The 26,112-nt window shown below is 44.2% G+C and overlaps 6 non-coding genes across 6 annotated transcripts; all 6 read left to right on the top strand.

Moving 5' to 3' along the window:
• Positions 1–164: 164 nt before the first annotated feature.
• On the top strand, positions 165–238 carry TRNAT-CGU (transfer RNA threonine (anticodon CGU)). Its single transcript has one exon. It is a non-coding gene; the product is annotated as a tRNA-Thr (tRNA).
• Positions 239–2,626: 2,388 nt separating this feature from the next.
• On the top strand, positions 2,627–2,700 carry TRNAT-CGU (transfer RNA threonine (anticodon CGU)). Its single transcript has one exon. It is a non-coding gene; the product is annotated as a tRNA-Thr (tRNA).
• Positions 2,701–5,088: 2,388 nt separating this feature from the next.
• On the top strand, positions 5,089–5,162 carry TRNAT-CGU (transfer RNA threonine (anticodon CGU)). Its single transcript has one exon. It is a non-coding gene; the product is annotated as a tRNA-Thr (tRNA).
• A 12,988-nt stretch (positions 5,163–18,150) lies between these two features.
• Positions 18,151–18,224, top strand: TRNAT-CGU (transfer RNA threonine (anticodon CGU)). Its single transcript has one exon. It is a non-coding gene; the product is annotated as a tRNA-Thr (tRNA).
• A 710-nt stretch (positions 18,225–18,934) lies between these two features.
• TRNAT-CGU (transfer RNA threonine (anticodon CGU)) lies at positions 18,935–19,008 on the top strand. Its single transcript has one exon. It is a non-coding gene; the product is annotated as a tRNA-Thr (tRNA).
• A 6,478-nt stretch (positions 19,009–25,486) lies between these two features.
• TRNAT-CGU (transfer RNA threonine (anticodon CGU)) lies at positions 25,487–25,560 on the top strand. Its single transcript has one exon. It is a non-coding gene; the product is annotated as a tRNA-Thr (tRNA).
• Positions 25,561–26,112: the final 552 nt, after the last annotated feature.

Genomic DNA, 26,112 nt, shown 5'->3' with positions numbered 1-26,112 from the left:
ATTTAAAAAAGATTATATTTTGTGTCACTATTGAAGCCCTAAAAAATGGTTTACCACAGAATGAATTTTCATTAGTCTGTCTCTAGACATTAGAGGACACAGAAGGACATGATGTGAGGGCCACTCTACTGGAAGCTGCTTTTTTTATTATCATGAGGCAAAGTGGTGCTGTAGCTTAGTGGGTTAAAGCGCCTGTCTCGTAAACAGGAGATCCTGAGTTCACATCTCAGCAGTGCCTTCTTTTCATAGTCTCAGTATGGAAGTTTATTTCCTTAACTGGGACTTTCATAGTAAGAAGACTACAGTCAAACTTGCCTTTTTCATATCCCTAAGATAGTGCAATGAAGAGATTCTAAATCTGTTATGTATAAGTGTTCAAGAGGAAGAAGATGTCACCCAATGTAGGATGGCATCAAGCATGTCAAATGACATCAGTGCATTTTCCTTTGCCAGATTGAAATACTTCCACACATCTAACCCTGTTAAAAAAGTTTGATAACAGCTTTCTTGAACAGATAATGCTTTAAATATTCACCACTTGGGCTGAAAAAGATAATTAAGATTTTCAAATCTGGAGATGAAGATTACATCAACGAGTATGGGATTCGGACCCATGCATGTTCACCTTAACCTCTCAGCACCTCGTCTACAGGAAAAGACTGAAGCTAGGTAATGTGATCTGATGAGGAATTTGACAAGTCTGTGCAATTTCACTAAAGTTTGTGTATCAGCTGCTGGCAAAGTGTGCCTTATCTCATCTCCGACAGTGGATAATGTCAAGAGTTAGGGTACCTTCACACTTAGCGATGCAGCAGCGATCCGACCAGCGATCTGACCTGGTCAGGATCGCTGCTGCATCGCTACATGGTCGCTGGTGAGCTGTCAAACAGGCAGATCTCACCAACGACCAGTGAACAGCCTCCAGCCAGCAGCGACGTGCAAGCGACGCTGCGCTTGCACGGAGCCGCCGTCTGGAAGCTGCTGAGACTGGTAATTAAGGTAAACATCGGGTATGGTTACCCGATGTTTACATTAGTTACCAGCGCACAGCTGTGTGTGCAGGGAGCAGGGAGCCGCGCACTGAGCTCCTTGCTCTCCTAGCTACAGTACACATCGGGTTAATTAACCCGATGTGTAATGCAGCTACATGTGCAGAGAGCAGGGAGCTGCGCACACCGCTTAGCGCTGGCTCCTTGCTCTCCTAGCTGCTGTACACATCGGGTTAATTAACCCGATGTGTACAGCAGCTACATGTGCAGAGAGCCGGAGCCGGCAGCACAGGCAGCGTGAGAGCTGCAGAGGCTGGTAACTAAGGTAAATATCGGGTAACCACCTTGGTTACCCGATGTTTATCTTGGTTACAAGCTTACCTCAGCTGTCAGACACCGGCGCCTGCTCCCTGCTCGCTTCATTTGTCGCTCTCTCGCTGTCACACACAGCGATCTGTGTGTCACAGCAGGAGAGCGGCTTTGAAGAAAACGAACCAGGGCTGTGTGTAACGAGCAGCGATCTCGCAGCAGGGGCCAGATCGCTGCTCATTGTCACACACAGCGAGATCGCTAATGAGGTCACTGCTGCTTCACAAAAAGCGTGACTCAGCAGCGATCTCGGCAGTGAGCTCGCTGTGTGTGAAGCACCCCTTAGACTAGCTCAAACTGTCTAAATCTGTGTTGTCTAAGTACTCAAAAGGAAGAAGATGTCAGCCAATGTAGGATGGCATCAAGCATGCCAAATGAAAACAGTGGGTTTTCTTTTTCCAGATTGAAATGTTAGAAAAGTTTGATAGCAGCCTTCTTGAACAGGAAATGCTTGAAATATTCACTGCTTGGGCTGAAAAAGATAATTTAGAGTTTCAACATTGGAGATGAAGATTATTTCAACAAGTATGGGATTCAAAAACCATGCATGCAGAGCACAATGGATTAGTAGTCATACGCCATAGCCACTCGGCAGCTCGATAGTGCAATGGAGAGATTCTAAATCTGTTATGTATAAGTGTTCAAAAGGAAGCAGATGTCACCCAATGTAGGATGGCATCAAGCATGTCAAATGACAACAGTGCATTTTCCTTTGCCAGATTGAAATACTTCCACACATCTAACCCTGTTAAAAAAGTTTGATAACAGCTTTCTTGAACAGATAATGCTTGAAATATTCACCACTTGGGCTGAAAAAGATAATTAAGATTTTCAAATCTGGAGATGAAATTTACATCAAATATGGGATTCATACCCATGCATGTTCACCTTAACCTCTCAGCACCTCGTCTACAGGAAGAGACTGAAACTAGGTAATGTGATCTGATGAGGAATTTGACAAGTCTGTGCAATTTCACTAAAGTTTGTGTATCAGCTTCTGGCAAAGTGGGCCTTATCCCATCTCCGACATTGGATAATGTCAAGAGTTAGACTAGCTCAAACTGTTTCAGAAATTAACCAAAGCTCAGGGTTTTAATACCAGTAATTTAAAAAAGATTATATTTTGTGTCACTATTGAAGCCCTAAAAAATGGTTTACCACAGAATGAATTTTCATTAGTCTGTCTCTAGACATTAGAGGACACAGAAGGACATGATGTGAGGGCCACTCTACTGGAAGCTGCTTTTTTTATTATCATGAGGCAAAGTGGTGCTGTAGCTTAGTGGGTTAAAGCGCCTGTCTCGTAAACAGGAGATCCTGAGTTCACATCTCAGCAGTGCCTTCTTTTCATAGTCTCAGTATGGAAGTTTATTTCCTTAACTGGGACTTTCATAGTAAGAAGACTACAGTCAAACTTGCCTTTTTCATATCCCTAGGATAGTGCAATGAAGAGATTCTAAATCTGTTATGTATAAGTGTTCAAGAGGAAGAAGATGTCACCCAATGTAGGATGGCATCAAGCATGTCAAATGACATCAGTGCATTTTCCTTTGCCAGATTGAAATACTTCCACACATCTAACCCTGTTAAAAAAGTTTGATAACAGCTTTCTTGAACAGATAATGCTTTAAATATTCACCACTTGGGCTGAAAAAGATAATTAAGATTTTCAAATCTGGAGATGAAGATTACATCAACGAGTATGGGATTCGGACCCATGCATGTTCACCTTAACCTCTCAGCACCTCGTCTACAGGAAAAGACTGAAGCTAGGTAATGTGATCTGATGAGGAATTTGACAAGTCTGTGCAATTTCACTAAAGTTTGTGTATCAGCTGCTGGCAAAGTGTGCCTTATCTCATCTCCGACAGTGGATAATGTCAAGAGTTAGGGTACCTTCACACTTAGCGATGCAGCAGCGATCCGACCAGCGATCTGACCTGGTCAGGATCGCTGCTGCATCGCTACATGGTCGCTGGTGAGCTGTCAAACAGGCAGATCTCACCAACGACCAGTGAACAGCCTCCAGCCAGCAGCGACGTGCAAGCGACGCTGCGCTTGCACGGAGCCGCCGTCTGGAAGCTGCTGAGACTGGTAACTAAGGTAAACATCGGGTATGGTTACCCGATGTTTACATTAGCTACCAGCGCACAGCTGTGTGTGCAGGGAGCAGGGAGCCGCACACTGAGCTCCTTGCTCTCCTAGCTACAGTACACATCGGGTTAATTAACCCGATGTGTAATGCAGCTACATGTGCAGAGAGCAGGGAGCCGCGCACACCGCTTAGCGCTGGCTCCTTGCTCTCCTAGCTGCTGTACACATCGGGTTAATTAACCCGATGTGTACAGCAGCTACATGTGCAGAGAGCCGGAGCCGGCAGCACAGGCAGCGTGAGAGCTGCAGAGGCTGGTAACTAAGGTAAATATCGGGTAACCACCTTGGTTACCCGATGTTTATCTTGGTTACAAGCTTACCTCAGCTGTCAGACGCCGGCGCCTGCTCCCTGCTCGCTTCATTTGTCGCTCTCTCGCTGTCACACACAGCGATCTGTGTGTCACAGCAGGAGAGCGGCTTTGAAGAAAACGAACCAGGGCTGTGTGTAACGAGCAGCGATCTCGCAGCAGGGGCCAGATCGCTGCTCATTGTCACACACAGCGAGATCGCTAATGAGGTCACTGCTGCTTCACAAAAAGCGTGACTCAGCAGCGATCTCGGCAGTGAGCTCGCTGTGTGTGAAGCACCCCTTAGACTAGCTCAAACTGTCTAAATCTGTGTTGTCTAAGTACTCAAAAGGAAGAAGATGTCAGCCAATGTAGGATGGCATCAAGCATGCCAAATGAAAACAGTGGGTTTTCTTTTTCCAGATTGAAATGTTAGAAAAGTTTGATAGCAGCCTTCTTGAACAGGAAATGCTTGAAATATTCACTGCTTGGGCTGAAAAAGATAATTTAGAGTTTCAACATTGGAGATGAAGATTATTTCAACAAGTATGGGATTCAAAAACCATGCATGCAGAGCACAATGGATTAGTAGTCATACGCCATAGCCACTCGGCAGCTCGATAGTGCAATGGAGAGATTCTAAATCTGTTATGTATAAGTGTTCAAAAGGAAGCAGATGTCACCCAATGTAGGATGGCATCAAGCATGTCAAATGACAACAGTGCATTTTCCTTTGCCAGATTGAAATACTTCCACACATCTAACCCTGTTAAAAAAGTTTGATAACAGCTTTCTTGAACAGATAATGCTTGAAATATTCACCACTTGGGCTGAAAAAGATAATTAAGATTTTCAAATCTGGAGATGAAATTTACATCAAATATGGGATTCATACCCATGCATGTTCACCTTAACCTCTCAGCACCTCGTCTACAGGAAGAGACTGAAACTAGGTAATGTGATCTGATGAGGAATTTGACAAGTCTGTGCAATTTCACTAAAGTTTGTGTATCAGCTTCTGGCAAAGTGGGCCTTATCCCATCTCCGACATTGGATAATGTCAAGAGTTAGACTAGCTCAAACTGTTTCAGAAATGAACCAAAGCTCAGGGTTTTAATACCAGTAATTTAAAAAAGATTATATTTTGTGTCACTATTGAAGCCCTAAAAAATGGTTTACCACAGAATGAATTTTCATTAGTCTGTCTCTAGACATTAGAGGACACAGAAGGACATGATGTGAGGGCCACTCTACTGGAAGCTGCTTTTTTTATTATCATGAGGCAAAGTGGTGCTGTAGCTTAGTGGGTTAAAGCGCCTGTCTCGTAAACAGGAGATCCTGAGTTCAAATCTCAGCAGTGCCTTCTTTTCATAGTCTCAGTATGGAAGTTTATTTCCTTAACTGGGACTTTCATAGTAAGAAGACTACAGTCAAACTTGCCTTTTTCATATCCCTAAGATAGTGCCATGAAGAGATTCTAAATCTGTTATGTGTAGGTGTTCAAGAGGAAGAAGATGTCACCCAATGTAGGATGGCATCAAGCACGTCAAATGACAACAGTGCATTTTCTTTTGCCAGATTGAAATACTTCCACACATCTAACCCTGTTAAAAAAGTTTGATAACAGCTCTCTTGAACAGATAATGCTTGAACTATTCACCACTTGGGCTGAAAAAGACAATTAAGATTTTCAAATCTGGAGATGAAGATTACATCGAGTATGGAATTCATACCCATGCATGTTCACCTTAACCTCTCAGCACCTCGTCTACAGGAAAAGACTGAAGCTAGGTAATGTGATCTGATGAGGAATTTGACAAGTCTGTGCAATTTCACTAACGTTTGTGTATCAGCTTCTGGCAAAGTGGTCCTTATCCCATCTCCGACATTGGATAATGTCAAGAGTTAGACTAGCTCAAGCTGTATCAGAAATGAACCAAAGCTCAGGGTTTTAATACCAGTAATTTAATAAAGATTATATTTTGTGTCACTATTGAAGCCCTAAAAAATGGTTTACCACAGAATGAATTTTCATTAGTCTGTCTCTAGACATTAGAGGACACTGAAGGACATGATGTGAGGGCCACTCTATTGGAAGCTGCTTTTTTTATCATGAGGCAAAGTGGTGCTGTGGCTTAGTGGGTTAGAGACCCTTTTTCGTAAATGGGAGATCCTGAGTTCAAATCTCAGCAGTGCCTTCTTTTCATAGTCTCAGTATGGCAGTTTATTTGCTTAACTGGGACTTCAATAGAAAGAAGACTAAAGTCAAACTTGCCTTTTTCATATCCCTAAGATAGTGCAATGAAGAGATTCTAAATCTGTTATGTGTAGGTGTTCAAGAGGAAGAAGATGTCACCCAATGTAGGATGGCATCAAGCATGTCAAATGACATCAGTGCATTTTCCTTTGCCAGATTGAAATACTTCCACACATCTAACCCTGTTAAAAAAGTTTGATAACAGCTTTCTTGAACAGATAATGCTTTAAATAATCACCACTTGGGCTGAAAAAGATAATTAAGCTTTTCAAATCTGGAGATGAAGATTACATCAAGTATGGGATTCATACCCATGCATGTTCACCTTAATCTCTCAGCACTTCGTCTACAGGAAGAGACTGAAGCTAGATAATGTGATCTGATGAGGAATTTGACAAGTTTGTGCAATTTCACTAAAGTTTGTGTATCAGCTTCTGGCAAAGTGGGCCTTATCCCATCTCCAACAGTGGATAATGTCAAGCGTTAGACTAGCTCAAACTGTATCAGAAATGAACCAAAGCTCAGGGTTTTAATACCAGTAATTTAATAAAGTTATATCTTGTGTCACTATTGAAGCCCTAAAAATGGTTTACCACAGAATGAATTTTCATTAGTCTGTCTCTAGACATTAGAGGACACTGAAGGACATGATGTGAGGGCCACTCTATTGGAAGCTGCTTTTTTTCTTTATCATGAGGCAAAGTGGCGCTGTGGCTTAGTGGGTTAAAGCGCCTGTTTCATAAACGGGAGATCCTGAGTTCAAATCTCAGCAGAGCCTTCTTTTCATAGTCTCAGTATGGCAGTTTATTTCCTTAATTGGGACTTCCATAGTAAGAAGACTAAAGTCAAACTTGCCTTTCTCATATCTTTAAGATAGTGCAATGAAGAGATTCTAAATCTGTTATGTATAAGTGTTCAAAAGGAAGAAGATGTCACCCAATGTAGGATGGCATCAAGCATGTCAAATGACATCAGTGCATTTTCCTTTGCCAGATTGAAATACTTCCTCACTTCTAACCCTGTTAAAAAAGTTTGATAACAGCTTTCTTGAACAGATAATGCTTGAAATATTCACTACTTGGGCTGAAAAAGATAATTAAGATTTTCAAATCTGGAGATGAAGATTACATCAACGAGTATGGGTTTCGGACCCATGCATGTTCACCTTAACCACCCAGCACCTCGTCTACAGGAAGAGATTGAAGCTAGGTAATGTGATCTGATGAGGAATTTGACAAGTCTGTGCAATTTCACTAAAGTTTGTGTATCAGCTTCTGGCAAAGTGTGCCTTATCTCATCTCCGACAGTGGATAATGTCAAGAGTTAGACTAGCTCAAACTGTATCAGAAATGAACCAAAGCTCAGGGTTTTAATACCAGTAATTTAATAAAGATTATATTTTGTGTCACTATTGAAGCCCTAAAAAATGGTTTACCACAGAATGAATTTTCATTAGTCTGTCTCTAGACATTAGAGGACACTGAAGGACATGATGTGAGTAGTGATGAGCGAGCATGCTTGTCACTACTCGGTACTCGCACGAGTATCACTGTACTCGGGCTGCTCGGCGGGGACCGAGTAATCTCGCGATACTCGTGCTTTACTCGTGGTCTTCATTTCTGCATGTTGGCGCTCTTTTGAGAGCCAGCCCTCATGCAGGGATTGGCTGGCAGACCACTGCAATGCCACAGCCCTGTTAGTTGTGGAATTGCAGTGATTGGCCGGCCTGCACAGCGTCACCGAGCCTTTATATAGGCCGGCGCGCTGTGCTCTGCTCACAGCTATTCTGACAGTGAGTGTAGGGAGAGTGTCGCTGATTCAGGGAAAGCTTTGCGGCCCTTTATAGTTAGTTCCGGAGCAGGGCTGCAAACAGTGTGACCAGAAGTCCTTCTCAGGACTATTCTAGTTGTATACAGGCAGGCAGGGTATAGCCAGGTCGGAGTACAGTAGCAGAGTCCTTCTCAGGACTATTGTTGCTATATACAGGCAGGGTATAGCCAGGTCGGAATACAGGCTAGTGACCAGAAGAGTCCTTGTCAGGACTATTGTAGCAGTATACAGGCAGGCAGGCAGGGTATATATAGCCATTCCTAGTGGTGACCGTATACCAGCCTTCATCATATCTGGGGCTGGTGTACACAGTGTAAAACAGTCCAGATAGTGTCAGACTTCTCAGTAATTGTCGCTCCTAAAAACCAGTTAGGTTCTTATTGCGTCCGTGCTTGCATTTAAAAACAGCACGTGTGTGGCAGTCGGTGGCAGGGTACAGGTGCGCGTTTTGCACAAACTATTATATAACGCACAAGTCTAGTGTATAATACACGTCAGTCAGCAGTGTCTGATAGTGTCAGACTTCTCAGTAATTGTCGCTCCTAAAAACCAGTTAGGTTCTTATTGCGTCCGTGCTTGCATTTAAAAACAGCACGTGTGTGGCAGTCGGTGGCAGGGTACAGGTGCGCGTTTTGCACAAACTATTATATAACGCACAAGTCTAGTGTATAATACACGTCAGTCAGCAGTGTCTGATAGTGTCAGACTTCTCAGTAATTGTCGCTCCTAAAAACCAGTTAGGTTCTTATTGCGTCCGTGCTTGCATTTAAAAACAGCACGTGTGTGGCAGTCGGTGGCAGGGTACAGGTGCGCGTTTTGCACAAACTATTATATAACGCACAAGTCTAGTGTATAATACACGTCAGTCAGCAGTGTCTGATAGTGTCAGACTTCTCAGTAATTGTCGCTCCTAAAAACCAGTTAGGTTCTTATTGCGTCCGTGCTTGCATTTAAAAACAGCACGTGTGTGGCAGTCGGTGGCAGGGTACAGGTGCGCGTTTTGCACAAACTATTATATAACGCACAAGTCTAGTGTATAATACACGTCAGTCAGCAGTGTCTGATAGTGTCAGACTTCTCAGTAATTGTCGCTCCTAAAAACCAGTTAGGTTCTTATTGCGTCCGTGCTTGCATTTAAAAACAGCACGTGTGTGGCAGTCGGTGGCAGGGTACAGGTGCGCGTTTTGCACAAACTATTATATAACGCACAAGTCTAGTGTATAATACACGTCAGTCAGCAGTGTCTGATAGTGTCAGACTTCTCAGTAATTGTCGCTCCTAAAAACCAGTTAGGTTCTTATTGCGTCCGTGCTTGCATTTAAAAACAGCACGTGTGTGGCAGTCGGTGGCAGGGTACAGGTGCGCGTTTTGCACAAACTATTATATAACGCACAAGTCTAGTGTATAATACACGTCAGTCAGCAGTGTCTGATAGTGTCAGACTTCTCAGTAATTGTCGCTCCTAAAAACCAGTTAGGTTCTTATTGCGTCCGTGCTTGCATTTAAAAACAGCACGTGTGTGGCAGTCGGTGGCAGGGTACAGGTGCGCGTTTTGCACAAACTATTATATAACGCACAAGTCTAGTGTATAATACACGTCAGTCAGCAGTGTCTGATAGTGTCAGACTTCTCAGTAATTGTCGCTCCTAAAAACCAGTTAGGTTCTTATTGCGTCCGTGCTTGCATTTAAAAACAGCACGTGTGTGGCAGTCGGTGTCAGGGTACAGGTGCGCGTTTTGCACAAACTATTATATAACGCACAAGTCTAGTGTATAATACACGTCAGTCAGCAGTGTCTGATAGTGTCAGACTTCTCAGTAATTGTCGCTCCTAAAAACCAGTTAGGTTCTTATTGCGTCCGTGCTTGCATTTAAAAACAGCACGTGTGTGGCAGTCGGTGGCAGGGTACAGGTGCGCGTTTTGCACAAACTATTATATAACGCACAAGTCTAGTGTATAATACACGTCAGTCAGCAGTGTCTGATAGTGTCAGACTTCTCAGTAATTGTCGCTCCTAAAAACCAGTTAGGTTCTTATTGCGTCCGTGCTTGCATTTAAAAACAGCACGTGTGTGGCAGTCGGTGGCAGGGTACAGGTGCGCGTTTTGCACAAACTATTATATAACGCACAAGTCTAGTGTATAATACACGTCAGTCAGCAGTGTCTGATAGTGTCAGACTTCTCAGTAATTGTCGCTCCTAAAAACCAGTTAGGTTCTTATTGCGTCCGTGCTTGCATTTAAAAACAGCACGTGTGTGGCAGTCGGTGTCAGGGTACAGGTGCGCGTTTTGCACAAACTATTATATAACGCACAAGTCTAGTGTATAATACACGTCAGTCAGCAGTGTCTGATAGTGTCAGACTTCTCAGTAATTGTCGCTCCTAAAAACCAGTTAGGTTCTTATTGCGTCCGTGCTTGCATTTAAAAACAGCACGTGTGTGGCAGTCGGTGGCAGGGTACAGGTGCGCGTTTTGCACAAACTATTATATAACGCACAAGTCTAGTGTATAATACACGTCAGTCAGCAGTGTCTGATAGTGTCAGACTTCTCAGTAATTGTCGCTCCTAAAAACCAGTTAGGTTCTTATTGCGTCCGTGCTTGCATTTAAAAACAGCACGTGTGTGGCAGTCGGTGGCAGCGTCAGGCTCCACGTTGTCCCTGGATAGAGACGTGCATGAGGGCCTCAAAACATTGTTCCCATTGCAAAGGAGTGGGTCTCCTGTCGTTGTAATGTCCATTCTGCAAAGAATGGGCGAAAAAATTTACCACTGGGGGTATACCTGAAACAAAGGCCTAAGTATTGCAATTTGTAACGGTCATCATCATGGTGGCGCATGAGGAGAAGGAGGAGCAGTCCAGCGATTAGCCAAACTCCAGAAGTGTGTACCCATGGGTGAGTGGAGGTACATGGCAAACTTTAAATTCCGCTCTCATTTGCTGGTGGTGTGGTGAAGTCTGGCCCAATCCAACCCTTGTTCATCTTGATCAGAGTCAGCTTGTCAGCATTTTCAGTTGACAGGCGGGTGCGTTTATCTGTAATGATTCCACCTGCGGCACTAAAAACACGCTCTGACAAAACGCTAGCAGCAGGGCAGGCCAGGCCTTCCAAGGCGTAGAGAGCCAATTCATGCCACGTGTCCAGCTTGGATACCCAATAATTGTAAGGCACAGAGGAATGTCGGAGTACAGTTGTTCGATCTGCAAGGTACTCCTTCAGCATCTGGGCAAACTTAGGATTTCTTGTGGCACTACCCCGCACCTCAGGGGCTGTGGTACGTGAGGGGCTGAGAAAACTGTCACACATCTTAAAGACTGTTCCCCTACCTCTGGCGGATTGGACTTGTGCCTCTCTCGGCTGTACGCCTCGGTTGTCCACTGATTCATGACCTATGCCGCTAGCGTTTTGTGAGGGGAATGCTTTGCCTACTTCCGTGACTATGGCCTTCTGGAACTGCTGCATTTTGCCTGACCTCTCCGCCTCGGGAATAAGAGACATAAAGTTCTCCTTTTAGCGTGGGTCTAACAGTGTTACCAACCAGTAATGATTGTCGGCCAAGATGTTCTTAACGCGAGGGTCACGAGACAGGCAGCTTACCATAAAGTCAGCCATGTGTGCCAGACTCTTAACAGCCATCACTTCAGTATCCTGACCGACACGATGACTGAACATGCTGTCCTCCTCCTCCTCATCATCTACCCTGTCCTCTGGCCAGCCACGCTGAACCGAGGATATGACTGCATGTCATATCCTCAATTTGGCCAGAGAGTTGCTCCATGTCTTCATCCTCCTCCTCGTCATAGTCCTCCACTGCACGTTGTGATGAGACGAGGCTGGGCTGTGTGTTATCATCACCCACACCCACTACTGTTTCTTGCTGAAACTCATCGCGCTCCGCCTGCAATGCATCATGTTTGTTTTCTGAGCAGAGACCATTTTAGAAGGCAGAGAAGCGGTATGGTGACGCTAATAATGTCGTCATCGCCGCTCACCATCTTGTTGTAGTCCTCAAAGTTTTGGCGGATGGTGCATAGGTCGGACATCCATCTCCACTCCTCAGGTGTTATGTGTGGAGTTTGACCCATTTCCCGACGGCTTAGGTGATGCAGGTACTCAACAACTGCCCTCTTCTGCTCACATATCCTGACCAACATGTGCAGAGTTGAATTCCAACGCGTGGGGACATCACACACCAGTCTGTGTGCCGGAAGATGCAAACGGCGTCTTAAGGCGGCAAGGCCGGCTGAAGCAGTAGGTGACTTTCGAAAATGTGCAGACAGGCGGCGAACTTTTACCAGCAGATCAGACAGCTCTGACTATGACTTTAGAAACCGCTGAACCTCGAGGTTGAGCACATGGGCCAAGCATGGAACATGTGTCAGCTGGCCTCGCCTCAAAGCCGCCACCAGGTTCCGGCCATTGTCACACACCACCTTTCCTGGCTTTAGGTTCAGAGTTGTGAGCCAGTGATCTGCCTGCTGTTTCAGAGCTGTCCACACCTCTTCTGCATTGTGGGGTTTGTCACCTATGCAGATTAGCTTCAGCACTGCCTGTTGCCGCTTCGCCGAGGCAGTGCTGCAGTGCTTCTGTGTCGCCCTGGACAAGCCAGGGGCCACAGAGCACAACACTTAAACACCCCACACTCCCTGCAGGCATATCATAGTCAAAACACAAAATCCTTGTTGCCTTCCCCAGGGGCTGTTGTCCACACCAGGGTGTGGAGCCAGGCGGTTGGTCTCCACCCACCGAGGAGGAGGGAAAACACAGGCAGTGAGAGTTAAGCTAAGGAAGTGGAAGGAGGAAAGTAGTAGAGAGGAGAAAAGTGACAGCAAAGAGCCTGAAGTTGGTCCGGGTGTGTGGCCTGGACAGGACAGCAAGGTTGGCAGGATGTGGTGACCGTCTGCAGTGGAGGCCGATTGGAGTCTGCCGTAAGGACCGTGGACGGGTGGTGACCCGGCCGTACCGGACCGGTATACAAAGCGAAGCCAGCACCATTGGCAGAGGACTTTCGGATCCCGGCAAGGCTTGGTGTCGCCGTGAATTTGCCAAATCCGTTATTGAAGGGGACCTCAGGGTTTCCAAACAGCCAAGTCCAGATAGAAGGCAACCGTACAACCGTGAAGGGGAGACACAGCCACCGGCAAGGGCAACCGTCTCCCAGGGCCAGCGCCTGTGGGCAAAAGGGGCTCCTCCGGCCCATATCCAGGTCAGGGAGCGGGTTACCGTTGGGAAACCATCACTACCAACACTTAACTTCGGTGCAGGGAGAGACAGTCATCACTAACCTGCAGGGAGGAACAACCGCAGCCGTCCGAGTGACCTGTCCATCCAGCCACTTGTTTTACCCTGAACTGTGTCATCATCATTGGGCTGAGTGAGTACCTCCGTGCCGTGCGGCACAGCGCTGCCCCTGCGACCATGCACTTCATCAGGCCCCGCAACCCGCCTGTCATCCATCTCTACCCCATCACCAGGCCCCGGGACAACCAACCCCCCTACCCACGTAGGGGAGAAATAACAACAAAGCTGCTCCCTGTCACAGGCTCCCGGGATCCCCGTCCAGAGCAGCGGTGGTGTCCACACAATCACCACAACCGTGGGTGGCGTCACGGACAATATCCCCAAAACCCAAACCACCCCTTTTCACTCACGGGCGAGTAGCGCCGCTCGAGTCCCCGGGATCCGGCCATCGCTCGAGCCAACGAGCAGCAGCAGCCGTAGAGCTGCGTCAGCCGGACCCGAGCAGTGGGAGAGCGCACCGTCCCCTCCTCCGCCAGCGACACTTACAGCTTGGGACTGGTGTGGAGGGTAAAGTGGATCAGGATGCGCAGGAGGAGGAGGAGGCTGAGGAGCATGACATTCCGGAGCTGTAGAGTGTGTGTGAAACCCTGACTGAGGTAGGGCCTGCAAAACTTGGTGTGTGAAGGACGTATTCCGTCCCTCGCTCAGACTGGGTCCCAGCTTGCACAATATTAACCCAGTGTGACGTCAACGAGATGTAGCGGCCTTGCCCACATGCACTTGTCCACGTGTCTGTGGTTAGGTGGACTTTGGCTGAAACAGCGTTGTTCCGGGCACGTGTGATGTTTTGTGACACGTGGTTAGTTATGCAATGCGGGGACGGCACACAGGGAGAAATAGTGGCGGCTGTGGACCGAGTAACGTGGGACAGCTGCCACCATCAGTTCGCGGAATGCTTCTGTCTCAACCAGCCTAAAAGGCAACATTTCCAGCGCAAGCAGTCGCGAAATGTTAGCATTTAGAACTGTGGCATGTGGGGTGTTGGCAGTGTATTTGCGCCTGCGCTCAAAGGTTTGCTGAATGGATAACTGAACGTTGCGCTGGGACAAGGACGTGCTTGATGATGGTGTTCTTTCTGCGTAGGCAACTGCAGGTGCAGGAGTGGAGGAGGCTTGTTCGCAGGCAGCATGGACAGGGGATTGGCTCGCATGCACAACCAGCGAAGACGTAGCAGTGACATCAGCAAGCACTGCTCCTCGACTCTGTTGTACTTCCCACAAAGTCGGGTGCTTGGCTGACATGTGCCTGATCATGCTGGTGGTGGTCAGGCTGCTAGTTTTGGTACCCCTGCTGATGCTGGCATGGCAGGTGTTGCAAATGGCCTTTTTAGAATCATCTGGAGCCAACTTAAAAAACTGCCAGTGTCAGAGTTCCTGGTTTTCCAGTTTTCTTTTGAAAGAGCTTGCCCTTTGTTAACATGGAGTTTTCTGTTATGTTGCCCTACTTCCTGTCCATCTGTTTAAAAGCCGCCCCTAAAGCTTAGTCCAGTGCCTGAGTATACTGCTTCCTGTGTGCTCCTGCCCTGCTGCTTTTGGTTCCTGATTGTTATTCGGATCCTCTTGGAAAACAACCGACACCGACTCTGGACTTCATCTGGTATCATCTAGCTGTACCTGGACTCCGTTTGCCGTCTTTGGTCGGAACTTCTGCCCGGTTCCTTCCGTTTAATACCACTCTGGACTCACATCACGTACAGACATTTTTCGACTTACCTATTGCCCTTTTGTGTCCCGGCTGCTGCGCATTTAGGGCTTCTGGGGTGATTGCCAGACAGTCCCTGTATAGGGGTTTGCTGTTGGTGGTCTCCCTGGGGGAGTCCGGTGCGCGGTACCGGGAATTCCCTTTCGCTCAGTCCCTGGAAGGTATTTCCTGTATTTATGTTCTACTGTGTTTTTGTTCCGTTTATGTACATATTTGCTGGTTGCATATTATAAATGTCTTGCACCAAGAACTCGTCTCTGGTTGTCATTGCCCTAACGCAATCGAAATCCTCAATACATACAATAGTATTACAGCCAGACTCGGGAAGACCTAACATTTGTACAGGCACCTTGTGTCGTGTTGTTCCGGGGAACAGTTGACTGACGTCTGCCTGGGGCCACCACTCTGCTTCTTACTGCCTGTTGTGATGCTACGCCTCCCTCCCCCTGTGCACTGCTGTCCTCGCTCTGCATATCCTCCTGCCAGGTTGGGTCAGTTACTGGATCATCCACCACGTCGTCTTCCTCTTCCGCACCCTGCTCCTCCTCCTGACTTCCTGACAATTGTGTCTCATCATCGGCCACCCCTTGTTGAGACACGTTGCCAACTTCGTGAGAACGTGGCTGCTCAAATATTTGTGCATCTGTACATACAATCTCGTCATGGCCCACTTCAACAGGAGCTGGCGAGAGGCCAGAATTTGTGAATGGAAACGTGAACGAACAGCTATTCCGAGTGTCCAAGTGTGGGATCAGTAATGTCCGTGGACGTGTACTCGGCCTGGTGGTAGGAAGGAGGATCAGGTTCTGAAATGTGCGGTGCAGTATCACGGCTACTGACACTTGACCGTGTGGAAGACAGAGTGTTTGTGGTGGTGCCAATCTGACTGGAAGCATTATCCGCTATCCAACTAACAACCTGTTGACACTGGTCTTGGTTCAAGAGGGGTGTACTGCTGCGGTCCCCAAGAATTTGGGACAGGACGTGCGAGCGACTAGATGTGGCCCTTTGTTGTGGCGAAATTAGAGCTTGCACACAACCTCGGTGTCTGCCTGCACCACCATCACGTCCACTTCCTTGTTCGTTGACAACGCCCTTGCGCATTTTGCAATGCTGTGCTGATGTGTATTCACTAGACTTGTGTGTTATATCCAAGTTTGTGCAAAACTCACACAAATGCAGCGGAAAGCTGCCACCAACAGGCACACACGTGCGGTTTTTAAATGCAAGCACGGAGGCACTAAGAACCTAACAGGTCTCTATCCAGGGACAACGTAGAGCCTCCCAATGTTTGGCTTCCCTGCCTAAGGGCTATACTATAATACACCCACTTCCTTCCAATGGGCACTTCAGGTTTACAGGCCTTCATGCACGTCTCTATCCAGGGACAACGTGGAGCCTCCCAATGTTTGGCTTCCCTGCCTAAGGGCTATACTATAATACACCCACTTCCTTCCAATGGGCACTTCAGGTTTACAGGCCTTCATGCACGTCTCTATCCAGGGACAACGTGGAGCCTCCCAATGTTTGGCTTCCCTGCCTAAGGGCTATACTATAATACACCCACTTCCTTCCAATGGGCACTTCAGGTTTACAGGCCTTCATGCACGTCTCTATCCAGGGACAACGTGGAGCCTCCCAATGTTTGGCTTCCCTGCCTAAGGGCTATACTATAATACACCCACTTCCTTCCAATGGGCACTTCAGGTTTACAGGCCTTCATGCACGTCTCTATCCAGGGACAACGTGGAGCCTCCCAATGTTTGGCTTCCCTGCCTAAGGGCTATACTATAATACACCCACTTCCTTCCAATGGGCACTTCAGGTTTACAGGCCCTCATGCACGTCTGTATGCAGGGGCATTGGTGAACCTCACAATTTAGGACTGCCCTGGCAAAGGAAAATACTACAAAGACTCACTTCCTCAAAATGGGCACATTAGACTCAAGAGGCCTTCATGTACGTCTCTTCTCAGGGACATCGGAGTGCCACACAATGTTTTCACGTAAAATCTTTCATGTATTGATCTCAAAAAGTAACATACACCAGCTCTATCTCACTATTGGGTATGTGCCCTTAACATTTCCGCCATGAAAAATCATTTTGGGGTCATTTTGGAAGGTTTTCTGGTGAGTCCGTAAAAATGGCGTAAAACGCGGACAAAATTGTTCACAGCTGTGACTTTTGAGTGATAAATGCTTCAAGGGGTCTTCCCCATGCTGTTGCCATGTCATTTGAGCACTCTTCTGAGACTTTTGTGACATTTTTAGGGTTTCTCCATGCTGCCGGGAGGTCATTTCACAAAAATACTCGGGTCTCCCATAGGATAACATTGGGCTCGTTGCTCGGGCCGAGTACACGAGTATCTTGGGAGGCTCGGCCCGAGCTTCGAGCACCCGAGCTTTTTAGTACTCGCTCATCACTAGATGTGAGGGCCACTCCACTGGAAGCTGCTTTTTTTTTATCATGAGGCAAAGTGGTGCTGTGGCTTAGTGGGTTAAAGTGCCTGTCTTGTAAATGGGAGATCCTGAGTTCAAATCTCAGCAGTGCCTTCTTTTCATAGTCTCAGTATGGCAGTTTATTTCCTTAACTGGGACTACCATAGTAAGAAGACTAAAGTCAAACTTTCCTTTCTCATATCCCTAAGATAGTGCAATGAAGCCCTGGCATCAAGCATGTCAAATGACATCAGTGCATTTTCCTTTGCCAGATTGAAATACTTCCACACTTCTAACCCTGTTAAAAAAGTTTGATAACAGCTTTCTTGAACAGATAATGCTTGAAATATTCACTACTTGGGCTGAAAAAGATAATTAAGATTTTCAAATCTGGAGATGAAGATTACATCAACGAGTATGGGATTCGGACCCATGCATGTTCACCTTAACCACCCAGCACCTCGTCTACAGGAAGAGATTGAAGCTAGGTAATGTGATCTGATGAGGAATTTGAAAAGTCTGTGCAATTTCACTAAAGTTTGTGTATCAGCTTCTGGCAAAGTGTGCCTTATCTCATCTCCGACAGTGGATAATGTCAAGAGTTAGACTAGCTCAAACTGTATCAGAAATGAACCAAAGCTCAGGGTTTTAATACCAGTAATTTAATAAAGATTATTTTTTGTGTCACTATTGAAGCCCTAAAAAATGGTTTACCACAGAATGATTTTTCATTAGTCTGTCTCTAGACATTAGAGGACACTGAAGGACATGATGTGAGGGCCACTCTACTGGAAGCTGCTTTTTTCATTATCATGAGGCATAGTGGTGCTGTGGCTTAGTGGGTTAGAGTGCCTGTCTCGTAAACAGGAGATACTGAGTTCAAATCTCAGCAGTGCCTTCTTTTCATAGTCTCAGTATGGAGGTTTATTTCCTTAACTGTAACTTTCATAGTAAGAAGACTAAAGTCAAACTTGCCTTTCTCATATCCCTAAGATAGTGCAATGAAGCCCTGGCATCAAGCATGTCAAATGACATCAGTGCATTTTCCTTTGCCAGATTGAAATACTTCCACACTTCTAACCGTGTTAAAAAAGTTTGATAACAGCTTTCTTGAACAGATAATGCTTGAAATATTCACTACTTGGGCTGAAAAAGATAATTAAGATTTTCAAATCTGGAGATGAAGATTACATCAACGAGTATGGGATTCGGACCCATGCATGTTCACCTTAACCACCCAGCACCTCGTCTACAGGAAGAGATTGAAGCTAGGTAATGTGATCTGATGAGGAATTTGAAAAGTCTGTGCAATTTCACTAAAGTTTGTGTATCAGCTTCTGGCAAAGTGTGCCTTATCTCATCTCCGACAGTGGATAATGTCAAGAGTTAGACTAGCTCAAACTGTATCAGAAATGAACCAAAGCTCAGGGTTTTAATACCAGTAATTTAATAAAGATTATTTTTTGTGTCACTATTGAAGCCCTAAAAAATGGTTTACCACAGAATGATTTTTCATTAGTCTGTCTCTAGACATTAGAGGACACTGAAGGACATGATGTGAGGGCCACTCTACTGGAAGCTGCTTTTTTCATTATCATGAGGCATAGTGGTGCTGTGGCTTAGTGGGTTAAAGTGCCTGTCTCGTAAACAGGAGATACTGAGTTCAAATCTCAGCAGTGCCTTCTTTTCATAGTCTCAGTATGGAGGTTTATTTCCTTAACTGTAACTTTCATAGTAAGAAGACTAAAGTCAAACTTGCCTTTCTCATATCCCTAAGATAGTGCAATGAAGCTCTGGCATCAAGCATGTCAAATGACATCAGTGCATTTTCCTTTGCCAGATTGAAATACTTCCACACTTCTAACCCTGTTAAAAAAGTTTGATAACAGCTTTCTTGAACAGATAATGCTTGAAATATTCACTACTTGGGCTGAAAAAGATAATTAAGATTTTCAAATCTGGAGATGAAGATTACATCAACGAGTATGGGATTCGGACCCATGCATGTTCACCTTAACCACCCAGCACCTCGTCTACAGGAAGAGATTGAAGCTAGGTAATGTGATCTGATGAGGAATTTGAAAAGTCTGTGCAATTTCACTAAAGTTTGTGTATCAGCTTCTGGCAAAGTGTGCCTTATCTCATCTCCGACAGTGGATAATGTCAAGAGTTAGACTAGCTCAAACTGTATCAGAAATGAACCAAAGCTCAGGGTTTTAATACCAGTAATTTAATAAAGATTATTTTTTGTGTCACTATTGAAGCCCTAAAAAATGGTTTACCACAGAATGAATTTTCATTAGTCTGTCTCTAGACATTAGAGGACACTGAAGGACATGATGTGAGGGCCACTCTACTGGAAGCTGCTTTTTTCATTATCATGAGGCATAGTGGTGCTGTGGCTTAGTGGGTTAAAGCGGCTGTCTCGTAAACAGGAGATACTGAGTTCAAATCTCAGCAGTGCATTCTTTTCATAGTCTCAGTATGGAGGTTTATTTCCTTAACTGTAACTTTCATAGTAAGAAGACTAAAGTCAAACTTGCCTTTCTCATATCCCTAAGATAGTGCAATGAAGCTCTGGCATCAAGCATGTCAAATGACATCAGTGCATTTTCCTTTGCCAGATTGAAATACTTCCACACTTCTAACCCTGTTAAAAAAGTTTGATAACAGCTTTCTTGAACAGATAATGCTTGAAATATTCACTACTTGGGCTGAAAAAGATAATTAAGATTTTCAAATCTGGAGATGAAGATTACATCAACGAGTATGGGTTTCGGACCCATGCATGTTCACCTTAACCACCCAGCACCTCGTCTACAGGAAAAGACTGAAGCTAGGTAATGTGATCTGATGAGGAATTTGACAAGTCTGTGCAATTTCACTAAAGTTTGTGTATCAGCTTCTGGCAAAGTGTGCCTTATCTCATCTCCGACAGTGGATAATGTCAAGAGTTAGACTAGCTCAAACTGTATCAGAAATGAACCAAAGCTCAGGGTTTTAATACCAGTAATTTAATAAAGATTATATTTTGTGTCACTATTGAAGCCCTAAAAAATGGTTTACCACAGAATGAATTTTCATTAGTCTGTCTCTAGACATTAGAGGACACTGAAGGACATGATGTGAGGGCCACTCCACTGGAAGCTGCTTTTTTTTATCATGAGGCAATGTGGTGCTGTGGCTTAGTGAGTTAAAGTGCCTGTCTTGTAAACGGGAGATCCTGAGTTCAAATCTCAGCAGTGCCTTCTTTTCATAGTCTCAGTATGGAGGTTTATTTCCTTAACTGTAACTTTCATAGTAAGAAGACTAAAGTCAAACTTGCCTTTCTCATATCCCTAAGATAGTGCAATGAAGCCCTGGCATCAAGCATGTCAAATGACATCAGTGCATTTTCCTTTGCCAGATTGAAATACTTCCACACATCTAACCCTGTTAAAAAAGTTTGATAACAGCTTTCTTGAACAGATAATGCTTGAAATATTCACTACTTGGGCTGAAAAAGATAATTAAGATGTTCAAATCTGGAGATGAATATTACATCAACGAGTATGGGATTCATACCCATGCATGTTCACCTTAACCACCCAGCACCTCGTCTACAGGAAAAGACTGAAGCTAGGTAATGTGATCTGATGAGGAATTTGACAAGTCTGTGCAATTTCACTAAAGTTTGTGTATCAGCTTCTGGCAAAGTGTGCCTTATCTCATCTCCGACAGTGGATAATGTCAAGAGTTAGACTAGCTCAAACTGTATCAGAAATGAACCAAAGCTCAGGGTTTTAATACCAGTAATTTAATAAAGATTATATTTTGTGTCACTATTGAAGCCCTAAAAAATGGTTTACCACAGAATGAATTTTCATTAGTCTGTCTCTAGACATTAGAGGACACTGAAGGACATGGTGTGAGGGCCACTCTACTGGAAGCTGCTTTTTTTATTATCATGAGGCAAAGTGGTGCTGTGGCTTAGTGGGTTAAAGCACCTGTCTCGTAAACAGGAGATCCTGAGTTTACATCTCAGCACTGCCTTCTTTTCATAGTCTCAGTATGGCAGTTTATTTCCTTAACTGGGACTTCCATAGTAAGAAGACTAAAGTCAAACTTGCCTTTATCATATCTTTAAGATAGTGCAATGAAGAGATTCTAAATCTGTTATGTATAAGTGTTCAAAAGGAAGAAGATGTCACCCAATGTAGGATGGCATCAAGCATGTCAAATGACAACAGTGCGTTTTCCTTTGCCAGATTGAAATACTTCCACACATCTAACCCTGTTAAAAAAGTTTGATAACAGCTTTCTTGAACAGATAATGCTTTATATATTCACTACTTGGGCTGAAAAAGATAATTAAGATTTTCAAATCTGGAGATGAAGATTACATCAACGAGTATGGGATTCGGACCCATGCATGTTCACCTTAACCACCCAGCACTTCGTCTACAGGAAGAGACTGAAGCTAGGTAATGTGATCTGATGAGGAATTTGACAAGTCTGTGCAATTTCACTAACGTTTGTGTATCAGCTTCTGGCAAAGTGGGCCTTATCCCATCTCCGACAGTGGATAATGTGTAGAGTTAGACTAGCTCAAGCTGTATCAGAAATGAACCAAAGCTCAGGGATTTAATACCAGTAATTTAATAAAGATTATATTTTGTCACTATTGAAGCACTAGAAAATGGTTTACCACAGAATGAATTTTCATTAGTCTGTCTCTAGACATTAGAGGACACTGAAGGATATGATGTGAGGGCCACTCTACTGGAAGCTGCTTTTTTTATTATCATGAGGCAAAGTGGTGCTGTGGCTTAGTCGGTTAAAGTGCCTGTCTTGTAAACAGGAGATCCTGAGTTCAAATCTCAGCAGTGCCTTCTTTTCATAGTCTCAGTATGGAGGTTTATTTCCGTAATTGTAACTTCCATAGTAAGAAGACTAAAGTCAAACTTGCCTTTCTCATATCCCTAAGATAGTGCAATGAAGAGATTCTAAATCTGTTATGTATAAGTGTTCAAAAGGAAGAAGATGTCACCCAATGTAGGATGGCATCAAGCATGTCAAATGACATCAGTGCATTTTCCTTTGCCAGATTGAAATACTTCCACACATCTAACCCTGTTAAAAAAGTTTGATAACAGCTTTCTTGAACAGATAATGCTTGAAATATTCACTACTTGGGCTGAAAAAGATAATTAAGATGTTCAAATCTGGAGATGAATATTACATCAACGAGTATGGGATTCATACCCATGCATGTTCACCTTAACCACCCAGCACCTCGTCTACAGGAAAAGACTGAAGCTAGGTAATGTGATCTGATGAGGAATTTGACAAGTCTGTGCAATTTCACTAAAGTTTGTGTATCAGCTTCTGGCAAAGTGTGCCTTATCTCATCTCCGACAGTGGATAATGTCAAGAGTTAGACTAGCTCAAACTGTATCAGAAATGAACCAAAGCTCAGGGTTTTAATACCAGTAATTTAATAAAGATTATTTTTTGAGTCACTATTGAAGCCCTAAAAAATGGTTTACCACAGAATGAATTTTCATTAGTCTGTCTCTAGACATTAGAGGACACTAAAGGACATGATGTGTGGGCCACTCTACTGGAAGCTGCTTTTTTTATTACCATGAGGCAAAGTGGTGCTGTGGCTTAGTGGGTTAAAGCGCCTGTCTCGTAAACAGGAGATCCTGAGTTTACATCTCAGCACTGCCTTCTTTTCATAGTCTCAGTATGGCAGTTTATTTCCTTAACTGGGACTTCCATAGTAAGAAGACTAAAGTCAAACTTGCCTTTTTCATATCTTTAAGATAGTGCAATGAAGAGATTCTAAATCTGTTATATATAAGTGTTCAAAAGGAAGAAGATGTCACCCAATGTAGGATGGCATCAAGCATGTCAAATGACAACAGTGCGTTTTCCTTTGCCAGATTGAAATACTTCCACACATCTAACCCTGTTAAAAAAGTTTGATAACAGCTTTCTTGAACAGATAATGCTTTATATATTCACTACTTGGGCTGAAAAAGATAATTAAGATTTTCAAATCTGGAGATGAAGATTACATCAACGAGTATGGGATTCGGACCCATGCATGTTCACCTTAACCACCCAGCACTTCGTCTACAGGAAGAGACTGAAGCTAGGTAATGTGATCTGATGAGGAATTTGACAAGTCTGTGCAATTTCACTAAAGTTTGTGTATCAGCTTCTGGCAAAGTGTGCCTTATCTCATCTCCGACAGTGGATAATGTCAAGAGTTAGACTAGCTCAAACTGTATCAGAAATGAACCAAAGCTCAGGGTTTTAATACCAGTAATTTAATAAAGATTATATTTTGTGTCACTATTGAAGCCCTTAAAAAATGGTTTACCACAGAATGAATTTTCATTAGTCTGTCTCTAGACATTAGAGGACACTGAAGGACATGGTGTGAGGGCCACTCTACTGGAAGCTGCTTTTTTTATTATCATGAGGCAAAGTGGTGCTGTGGCTTAGTGGGTTAAAGCGCCTGTCTCGTAAACAGGAGATCCTGAGTTTACATCTCAGCACTGCCTTCTTTTCATAGTCTCAGTATGGCAGTTTATTTCCTTAACTGGGACTTCCATAGTAAGAAGACTAAAGTCAAACTTGCCTTTATCATATCTTTAAGATAGTGCAATGAAGAGATTCTAAATCTGTTATGTATAAGTGTTCAAAAGGAAGAAGATGTCACCCAATGTAGGATGGCATCAAGCATGTCAAATGACAACAGTGCGTTTTCCTTTGCCAGATTGAAATACTTCCACACATCTAACCCTGTTAAAAAAGTTTGATAACAGCTTTCTTGAACAGATAATGCTTTATATATTCACTACTTGGGCTGAAAAAGATAATTAAGATTTTCAAATCTGGAGATGAAGATTACATCAACGAGTATGGGATTCGGACCCATGCATGTTCACCTTAACCACCCAGCACTTCGTCTACAGGAAGAGACTGAAGCTAGGTAATGTGATCTGATGAGGAATTTGACAAGTCTGTGCAATTTCACTAAAGTTTGTGTATCAGCTTCTGGCAAAGTGGGCCTTATCCCATCTCCGACAGTGGATAATGTGTAGAGTTAGACTAGCTCAAGCTGTATCAGAAATGAACCAAAGCTCAGGGATTTAATACCAGTAATTTAATAAAGATTATATTTTGTCACTATTGAAGCACTAGAAAATGGTTTACCACAGAATGAATTTTCATTAGTCTGTCTCTAGACATTAGAGGACACTGAAGGATATGATGTGAGGGCCACTCTACTGGAAGCTGCTTTTTTTATTATCATGAGGCAAAGTGGTGCTGTGGCTTAGTCGGTTAAAGTGCCTGTCTTGTAAACAGGAGATCCTGAGTTCAAATCTCAGCAGTGCCTTCTTTTCATAGTCTCAGTATGGAGGTTTATTTCCGTAATTGTAACTTCCATAGTAAGAAGACTAAAGTCAAACTTGCCTTTCTCATATCCCTAAGATAGTGCAATGAAGAGATTCTAAATCTGTTATGTATAAGTGTTCAAAAGGAAGAAGATGTCACCCAATGTAGGATGGCATCAAGCATGTCAAATGACAACAGTGCGTTTTCCTTTGCCAGATTGAAATACTTCCACACATCTAACCCTGTTAAAAAAGTTTGATAACAGCTTTCTTGAACAGATAATGCTTTAAATATTCACTACTTGGGCTGAAAAAGATAATTAAGATTTTCAAATCTGGAGATGAAGATTACATCAACGAGTATGGGATTCGGACCCATGCATGTTCACCTTAACCACCCAGCACTTCGTCTACAGGAAGAGACTGAAGCTAGGTAATGTGATCTGATGAGGAATTTGACAAGTCTGTGCAATTTCACTAAAGTTTGTGTATCAGCTTCTGGCAAAGTGGGCCTTATCCCATCTCCGACAGTGGATAATGTCAAGAGTTAGACTAGCTCAAGCTGTATCAGAAATGAACCAAAGCTCAGGGTTTTAATACCAGTAATTTAATAAAGATTATATTTTGTGTCACTATTGAAGCCCTAAAAAATGGTTTACCACAGAATGAATTTTCATTAGTCTGTCTCTAGACATAAGAGGACACTGAAGGACATGGTGTGAGGGCCACTCTACTGGAAGCTGCTTTTTTTATTATCATGAGGCAAAGTGGTGCTGTGGCTTTGTGGGTTAAAGTGCCTGTCTCGTAAACAGGAGATCCTGAGTTCAAATCTCAGCAGTGCCTTCTTTTCATAGTCTCAGTATGGAGGTTTATTTCCTTAACTGTAACTTTCATAGTAAGAAGACTAAAGTCAAACTTGCCTTTCTCATATCCCTAAGGCCCCCTTCACACGTCCGTGATACACGTGCGTGTTTGGTCCGTTTCCGTATATACCGGAGACACGGCCAAACGTGCACCAATGTTAATCTATGATTGTGGTCACACGTCCGTTATTTCATTATGTCCGTGTGTGCGTGTCCGTGATCCGTATGTGTTTGCGTTTGGCACGGATGCATGTCCGTTATCTGCACGGAGCACGCACACGTGGACACAATGAAAGTCTATGGGTATGTGCACACACGTTAGTAAACACGTATGCATATACCTATAGTCCGTGTCCGTTTGGTGTTTTTATTTCTAGTGATGTCGGCTATTCTTTCTATTTCTGTGTATGTCGGTCAATCTCCCTGAGTCCGTCGGTCAGTCTCTCTGTCGGTCTCTCTGTCTGTCTGTCCCTCTCTCACAGTCTGTCGGTCAGTTTCCCCCCCTCTCTCATACTTACCGTTCCCCGATCTC

Source organism: Anomaloglossus baeobatrachus, chromosome 7 (assembly GCF_048569485.1).
Source record: "Anomaloglossus baeobatrachus isolate aAnoBae1 chromosome 7, aAnoBae1.hap1, whole genome shotgun sequence".
Classification (NCBI taxonomy): Eukaryota; Metazoa; Chordata; class Amphibia; order Anura; family Aromobatidae; genus Anomaloglossus; species Anomaloglossus baeobatrachus.
This window is presented reverse-complemented; position numbering and strand designations above follow the sequence as displayed.